This window comes from Podarcis cretensis, assembly GCF_951804945.1.
Source record: "Podarcis cretensis genome assembly, chromosome: 9".
Lineage (NCBI taxonomy): Eukaryota > Metazoa > Chordata > Lepidosauria > Squamata > Lacertidae > Podarcis > Podarcis cretensis.
In genome coordinates, this window is record NC_137178.1 from 25386625 (window position 1) to 25395415 (window position 8791).

The 8791-nt window shown below is 41.6% G+C and overlaps 1 long non-coding RNA gene across 2 annotated transcripts; it reads left to right on the forward strand.

Moving 5' to 3' along the window:
• Positions 1–285: 285 nt before the first annotated feature.
• LOC307223942 lies at positions 286–4729 on the forward strand. 2 transcript variants are annotated; one of them, XR_013842336.1, is made up of 4 exons: positions 286–421; positions 2119–2244; positions 3114–3266; positions 4615–4729. It is a non-coding gene; the product is annotated as an uncharacterized lncRNA (long non-coding RNA). The 2 variants fall into 2 exon arrangements; XR_013842337.1 differs by lacking the exon at positions 286–421 and adding an exon at positions 734–891.
• The last annotated feature ends 4062 nt before the right edge of the window (positions 4730–8791 follow it).

Genomic DNA, 8791 nt, shown 5'->3' on the forward strand with positions numbered 1-8791 from the left:
CTGTCATCTCTTTTCCAATTCTAGATATTTTTCTGTGCACTTATATGGTAAAGTTGTCCAAGACTGTTGTCATAGTTAAGAAATAATCCTTGCTGTGGCTATAATATGATGCAGTTGAGGTGCTGCTGTGTTCAGTGCGTATAGCGTGAGACTGCCTTGTAGGATATTTTCATGCTCAACACTCCTGATCCTCAGGCCAACTGCATGGCACCCATTTGTCTACGTGATGCCCTCAGTCTCCAGGGCACTGTATATGTTCCATTCTTGTGCTTCCTGGCAGGTGGTTACCAAGCAACTATGTCGCTTCAGAGTTTTATTGTCCTTTCATCCACTGGGCGACTGCATGGGTCACAGCTGCTGCTCTTAGGAAGGGAGGAAAAGGGGAGCTTTAGGGAAGACAGCCACACATATGAACAGCTCCGTAAGAACCAGAATATTTCATCTCACGTGGCCAAAATATACTGTTAGTGTTTGGAAGTGGGAAAGGCATCCACTGCTAATAAAACAAGAAGAAAAGGCTCCAGTTCCAAACCTTTACAAACAACTAAAATAAGAAGGAAGGATAAGGTTGTATTATGGCACATAGATTTCTTTGGAGAAAACCCTATCTTCCACAGAGAGGGATAAATAAAGAAACAATGGCTTTTTAATATGCAGAAAGGGAAACACTCATAAAACAGGGGGGGGGACCTGTCCCTAATTTTGTATTATTATGTTATTGTAAGAATTTCAGTGTGCATCAGCTGACAAGGAAAATTATGCAGTTATGGTTTACATTCCAAGTGTCTCTTTCAGTCTCCTTATTTGTCTTGCAGAGGACGGCAACGTGATTGTAAAATGTGTTAATTCAATGCAGGAATTTTTCCTCTTGGACCCTGTCCTTTCTCTTGGGTTTGTAACCAAAACCTTATTCATCCTACTCTCTGTTTCATTTCCATGTTTTTTAAAAAAAGCCCCATCCCGTGCATGCAATTGTTCATTTCTTAATGCTAAAAATATCACATTAAATAAAGTAGGTTTTCAGAAAAACCCACCATCCTGAACTATTATAGGAGTTGCTTAGGGCTGATTCTGAGATGATCGTTTTCATATAATAAGATGCTCTTATTTATTTATTTAGTCGAGCACAAGGCCCCATTATTCACTCAAGTAGACTCCCATAGCAGCATACACGCAGTAAAAAAAAAAGATAATCCCACAAATTTACAGTCTAAAGGATATGACACAAAAGGGAAAGGGGAAAGGGAAGGGAGGTGGGGGGAAAAGCAAACTCAAGCACTAGTTCTTAAAGCTAGAAAGTTTTTTAATAATGATCAGCTATGATGTAAGCCAGTGAAAGTCAAACTTGGCCCTCCAGATGTTTTGGGACTACAACTTCCATCATCCCTAGCTAACAGGACCAGTGGTCAGGGATGATGGGAACTGTAGTCCCAAAACAGGTGAAGGGCCGAGTTTTGCCATGACTGATGTAAGCAGTTCAGGTAGCCTGGTGGAATGGCAGCTGAGGGAGGACCAAAGGCAGAGCCAATGGAATTGTCCTACTTCCTTTATCTTCCTTCATCTTGAAACTGATGTGGTACAGCCCATTCTGGCACTGTCATAAACTGGCAGGACGACAGGGAAGAGGGGGAAGAGGATCCCAGCAAGTGGTGTAGCCAGGACTGGGACACACTGGGGCAAGCTGGGGATGGGGGAGGAAGTACTCGCAGGGTGATGGAGGACGACGAGGGGATGGAGGTCAGTGCACAGGAACCAGAGCAGCAGGACGCACCACCAGAGCCAGAGGGGCCCCTGTCTCCATGAACATGGCAGGCTCTGAGGTGTAGGGAGCTTCAGGAGGCTGAGGCAGGCAAGGACCCACAGCCCAGCTCCCAAGCTGGCCAGGTGGGGCTTGCTCGCTCTGGGAGGGGTGTGATTCCTCAGATGGATTAGGCTCAGGACAGGTGAGGGTCATGTGTCTCCTCAAGCCCAGATGCTGCAATCAGCATGCAAAGTACAAAAGGGAAGCAGAGCTGAGGTGTGCTGTCTGCTCAACTGCCCATGTTGATGGATCTTGTCTTGGATGCTCCTGTACCTCTATGGGACTGTGCTTCAGGTTTGACTGTATCCTGACTGAAGGACTTCAGACTTGGCTACTTGGATAGACCCTGAGCTGTGTTTCCTGACCTTTGGACTTTGGATTTGAACTTTGCTTGTGTGACTTAACCCCTGGACTTTGAGCATGACATACTGACTTGATGCCAGGTAGGCCAGGGGTTCAGGACAGCCACCTTTTTTCTGCTGTATGTGTAGCTCACGCCTGGATTCAGTAGGGTTCACTCCCAAGTGTGTATAGGATTGCAGACAGAGTGTGAACTTTACTCAGCTGTTTCACTTTACAAGAGAGATCATTGGAGGCCAGGTCCAAGTGACAGTAGGACAAAACTCAAACATCTGGAGTTGCAACAAATGAGGCAGCCTAAGGTAGAGATGGGGAACTTGTGGCCATCCAGATGTTCTTAGATGCCAGTTCCAGCCAGCATGGCCAAAGGTCAAGGATGATGGGAGCTGAAGTCTAACAAACATCTGAAGGGCCACATAGTCCCTATCCCTGGCCCAGTGAGTGAGGAATAAATTGTCAAGGGAATTCCTTACATGCCCTTCTCAGAGAGGTGTACATACACCCTGAATGTCATTTTCTGTTTTAAAAAATGTTTTGAGCCAGTCTTAATTTCCTGGCACGAATGAATGATGAATGAATTTCTGACTTCTTCCAAGCAAAACAACAAACAGATCAGTGTGTTTTTTTCTTCACCACTGGATAGAATTTATGCTCTGAAAGACATCATCTTCAGCTCAAACATGTGAATAATCAGTGCTTCTGTGATGCTTCCCCAATATTACCTCATAATTACAAATTATATAATTCGAGGCACCTTGACTACATGAACATCATTTGATGTTTATAATGATCGGGTGGCAGGGAGACCCAGATCTCTTATTTCCCCATGCAAAGAGACCATGATTTAAAATGTTGCCTCTGTTGTATAGATCTTTGCTTGCCATATTGAATTGCAATGCACATTCCTCAAACCTATGTTCAATTTTACTTTATGACCATTTAACATCTCCAGGAAATTTCACATGGAACCTCTTGGCCTACCTCTGAAAATATCTTAGGATAATTACTCAAGGGGCCTTTGAAAAGTTGTAGTGCTACATGTGTTTACATGGGAACTCGACATCAGAAAGCTTGGCAAAGCAAAGCAGAAGAGGAATATGATGAGGTAATCTGGTTTATCACACAACTCTTAAGCACAAAATGCTTGCATTTTCCTATTTTGCTCTTGTGCTACTTACTGAAATAGCTGAGCACTGATAATGCTATATTCTCAAAGCATCTTATTAGATTTAAATAAACATGACCAGAACTGCTCGGGAAAATTACGTTTTATTTTGATCAGATGAACACATGGGCCCCTCCAGATTTTATTGTGTGTTCATGCTGGTATTGGGTGATTATACATTATTCTACTTTCAACAATGTTAGGGGAAGGGTAGTACTACCTCTGGTGGGGGTACATCATGCTCTTTCTGAGAGAGACCAGGATGTGTGGATCAAGACAGTTTGCATTGATATCTGCAAAAAAAACAACAACAGAGTGTTATTCAGTGCTAGTCCTATTACCCATTGATGGTAATGGACATGGCTAATTTAGATCCATTAATTTCAGTGGGTCTACTCTGAGTAGGACTTTGTTGAATACAACCTCAGTTCCTCCACCATTATTACTTCTGGTCCTTTGCATCCTTGTCTCTGTGTTCCAGAACCCAACTACTGATCTCCCTTTAACAGCACAATTTTCCTTTCTTATGCTTTTCTGCCTTTGCCTCAGCTGCATCCCAACTCTGGACCGACAGTATTCCTTCTAGAAGGAAAGCAATGGTGTTAAAATGACTGTCATAAATGATCTTGTATATGTAATCGCAGTACCCATACAGTCTTCTCTTCCTTTGTGTCACGTTTTGATAAATAATGAGGCCTGTATATTCAGACACACTCAGCACTTTCAGACAGTTTTGATCTTAATAGGAGCTGAGAATATTCAAACCCCAACACAAGACACTGTTTAGAGCTGAACAGATAATGGCCAGACCACTAGTGAAGGCTAAAGTCCACCTGACAAGATCAAACACAAATCGTATCTCCACAGAAATGTGCCTGGTGTTGCTCTCAGGCAGTACAAAACAACTCATTCTTTCTGCCACAAAAATTCCAGCAGAATCAGATAGGCCCTTGAGCCACCAGCTGCTCCTTTACTTTGTGGCTCAAAGAATGCGTCTGAATTTGAAAACTTGTCACCAAGCTGAATCTGTGACACACCTGTCTCTCTTGTCTGTCTCGTTCAGAAAAGCCTTACAGGGTAAGGCCGTAAAATTGAGATTTAACAAGACATCGCAGAATGCTAAACGTAACATACAGAACATGCTCCATATGCCCCACAATGGGAACGTCCTCATGTGTTACAATTTGTAAACAGGGACAACAGCTGTGGAATGCCATTGGCGGCCCCCCATTAATTCTGAGAGGACTGTCAGACAAAACATTAGATGAACTTCTCTCTTTTTTTAAAGGAACCGGAGATTAACCAACCATTTGTGTTATTTGGCATCAAAGAGAAGACACCACCGAGCATGAGCACCGCAAATCATCAAACAGTAGCAAGAAAAATCAGTACGTACAAGTGAATTTTGTGTGCTTGTGACACTTACTTCAATGCGGTGGGCAAGACTGAAATGGTAACTTGAGAGAGGCCGCAGGGAGGGACTCAGGCTGCTGATAGCCAGAGGGAACTTCAAAATAAATGGCCTCACCACCAAGAACATCCCTTGTTCATTATTTTGTTTATTTAAGAGCACTTACATTCTGATTAACATTAGAAAAGAAAGAAAAGTCTAAGCAGTGATACAATATTAAAAAAAACAATATTATTTAAGCAAAAAATACAGCCTAGAATAGTGGTCTATAAGCATGCCAAAGCATTTGAAAGCAAATAAAACAATAAGTTCAAGGGAGTTAAGCACATCAAAGAAGGTCCAGTCTTATGAATGAGGAAAAGCCTGGGCAAAAGGAGAAGGTTTTACATGATATCTGAAGCAACTGGTGGCTGCCACAGAGGGAAGGGCATTTCATCATATAGGGGCAACCACAACTATAGGCCAGTGTGACTCAGGTCCTGACCTATAGACTCATAGAGTTGGGACCACAAGGGTTATCTAGTCCATCTCCTGCAATGTAGGAATCTTTTACCCAATGTAGGGTTTGAACTCATGACCCTGAAATTAAGAGTATCATGCTCTACCAACTGAGCTATCCCTGGTATACAAAAGCTTATTAAGCCAGATTTCCTTGCTGATATGAACACCTAGAAGATGCTGGTCCTCATTGCTTCTTATAGGGTTGCCATACACCCAGAATTTCCCAGACATATCTGGAACACCGTATCTAGCAGTAAAAATGTCCGGGAAAATCCAGACAAATGGCACCCCATGTCAGCAGTGCCAATTTCCCATAAAAATAGCTCAAAAACAGCATATATATATATATATATATATATATATATATATATATATATATGCTATTTTGCAAATCAACAACTTTTCTGTTCAGATTTTCACTGTTTGAAATATGGCTACCCTAATTTGCAATGTCTGACGGCAACATTTTCTAAGGACTGTTCCCCTCCTCATGCAACTTATTCTGAAGCAGGATGGGATACACCAGTTATAGCTAGTCAGAGATCTACTTTCTGGATTCTCAGCAACTTTCCTTCATTGCCCTTCATTTTGGCATGGTTCCTTCTTCCATCCTTAATGAATTGTAAGGTTAAATATCCCACACTTTACTTGCACATGATCTGCCCTGGCTCAACAAAATAACATCAGCACAAGACATTCCAGCGAAGAGTCTGACACTAATAGGCTTCAGCATCTTGAGAATAGTCATGTAAGGGTTTTAAAGTCCTAGTCTCAAGAAATTTCCAGACACTTTTAAGATGAAAGTTGTTCAGTGGTGTGTGTTGACTTGTACACCCACACAAAAGTGTGTTTTTTATATTTGTTCTCCTTCCATAGTAAAATTTGCCAAGAGAATGATGGATCAACATGCAGTAAATCCTGAAAGCTGTTTTAAGAAAAGTTTATTCCCCCAACACCCTGTTTATTCCGAAACAAACTTATTTGTTCTGTTTAAAATACTGGCAGCATTTGTTTAAGGAGTACCATCGGACTCACACATCACATCATTTCCACAATCCAAGCAAGGAAATTAAAAGTTAAAGACATAATAAATCTCCTGCTGTTTGGAGGGACAGCTTGTGAATCTACACAAAAGCCAGGTCAAGTATTTGCTGAAGTACTGTACCAAAAAAAGTATCCAGAGACAGCAAAGGACCTGGGCTGCAGAGATAACCATCTGGTTCTGGACATTAGTAGCCCTGCATCCTTCCCTTTTTTCATGTGTGTCCAAAATCACAACACTGCTCCTAACTGGAATTCTAATTCCACTGTCAGTAGCCGAAGAAAAGCATTGTTATTTTTTATTAGAGGGGTGCTATCCAAGATTCCAGGTAAAAAGCCAAAATATGCATTTGCAAAGCTTTTCAGCAATGAAATAAATACATGTCCTTCCTATAAAGCTTTTTTTGTAATACAACAAGTCCATCGTGCACAGGATTTCACTCCAAGTAAAATCCATTATTTATTGCACACTTGCTATAACAAGTTAGTACTCAGTTTGAATTACAGAGAAGAGTGCTGCGCTGAAACCCTACACCTCCAAAGGTTTTCAAGAAAGGATATTAAAAAGGATTTCACACTTACATTAATCACTCTGCACACTCTAAAGAGGTAAGTCTGGGATATATAAAATGAATGACGGGGGAGAAGTGGTCTTCATTACCCCGTTGCCCAAATATATTTTTGGAGGAGGGAAACTGGAGTCCTCTCAACTCTGAGTCTAGAATTTGCAACAGCTTTGCCTTGGATTATCTGTAAAAAAAGGGGGGAGAACAGTGCATTCTGGGTATACAGGCATGCAAATATGTATGCCCAACATAATTATTAATAGAAATACAAAACAAAGGGCTCTCAATGGAATTGAAGGGATCCTATGGGTCAATTGTGGGCCCAGGAGGAGGAATTCTGGGGGCTTGAACTTGACGCATCAACAGTCTCTTACACAATAAGTCATTGTTCATGTTTCCCAGTGATGGCCTATATATTAATAAATGATGGTGTGTTTGCTTTGGGACTGGCCTAGAAAATGACACAACTCCAGAACCAACCCCTCCACTCTGTGCAAAGGACATAAAAGAATGAAGTGAGGAATCAGTGCTGCTTAGTGCTGTTTGCCATTGTCACAGAAGAAGATATGGCATGAATTGTGCATTAAAGAAAACCACTTAAGTGTGTGTGCCTCACTTGCCCATAAAAGGAGTGGGAGTGAGAGAGAAATTAAATGGTAACTAATCATACAGCGCCTCAGCTCCCAGATGTACCATAATCTCTGCTGTGGCTTGTATCTGCTCTTCCATCTTAGTTAGACTGAAAGGAAAGGGATTAGATAGGATTGAGAGATGGGGGGGGGGGTAGGTCACTTCCTGTATTACTTTGAAAAGCAGCTACAGAGTAGGTTAACAGAGCTCTACATGGTGGCAATTTTGCTTGGGGAATATTATAATGACTTTATGTGTGTGCCACTTCTTTTGCATATACTGAACATACATGGTACTCAAAGCAATTCACAGGAAAAGTACAAACAATTAGAGACTTGCCTGTGGAACTGTGACCAGCTCTCATTTCCAGGGAACAGGATGAAACACCCATTGGCTTAGGGTGCTTCCAGACCACCAAAATCTTGCAGGAGCTATTCAAGTGCACACTGTTCATTTAGGTTTGCCCAATGAAAGTGCTCTGCCGCCCTAACACAACACATCTACTTTAAAAACAAACAAACGAAAAGAAAACTTTTTGCAGTTAGAAAAGTGAAGGGGAGAATGCACTGCAAAGTGTGGGATGAACGAATGATGAACAGGTGCATCAGGATGAATGCTCATCGTCATATAAACTTCCCTGTAAACAAATAGGAATGAAAGCTCAGTAAAGATTGGACATAATCTCCCAGTAACTACTGCGTAGGCTTTCTGGAAGCAAATCAGGATGAATGTTCAATAAGCAGGTAATATGAAGACCCCTTAGACTGTAAGCAGAAGATAGGAAAGTTGTCAGCTCTGGTGATGGCAGTTTTAGTTTTCAATTTTCTAAAAAGCCATTCAACCAAATGGGCATATTTTATGGGCTCTCCCTCCATTTCCTCATTTGTTTGATGTTTGCTACCAGACTGCTAGTAATACACGGCTCACAATGAGCCCTCTTGTGGATAATTTTAGAGGGGATGCCTTGATGCTTCCCTCATCCATCTTTGCCCCGACACCCAACTTGACTGTTGTACAGATGATGGAATACAGAAATTGTAGCTAAGTGAATATCAAAATGCAGATACTAAATCACTGGCCTTATTAATACTGTAATAATTTAGAACTGGGAAACAACATCATTTGGCAAGTACAGTACTGCGAAATGAAAGTGAGAGAAACTCTTGCAATAGTTATGAGTTTGAAGGTCAGCAAATGCCAATCATATATTCCAGCACAATTTGATAGCTGAGCTGGAATTATGATTGTCATGGAATGCTGAAGTGTTTGCATGTTTTAAAGGAGAGCAAGTGCTTCCTGGGTTTTGAGGTTAAATC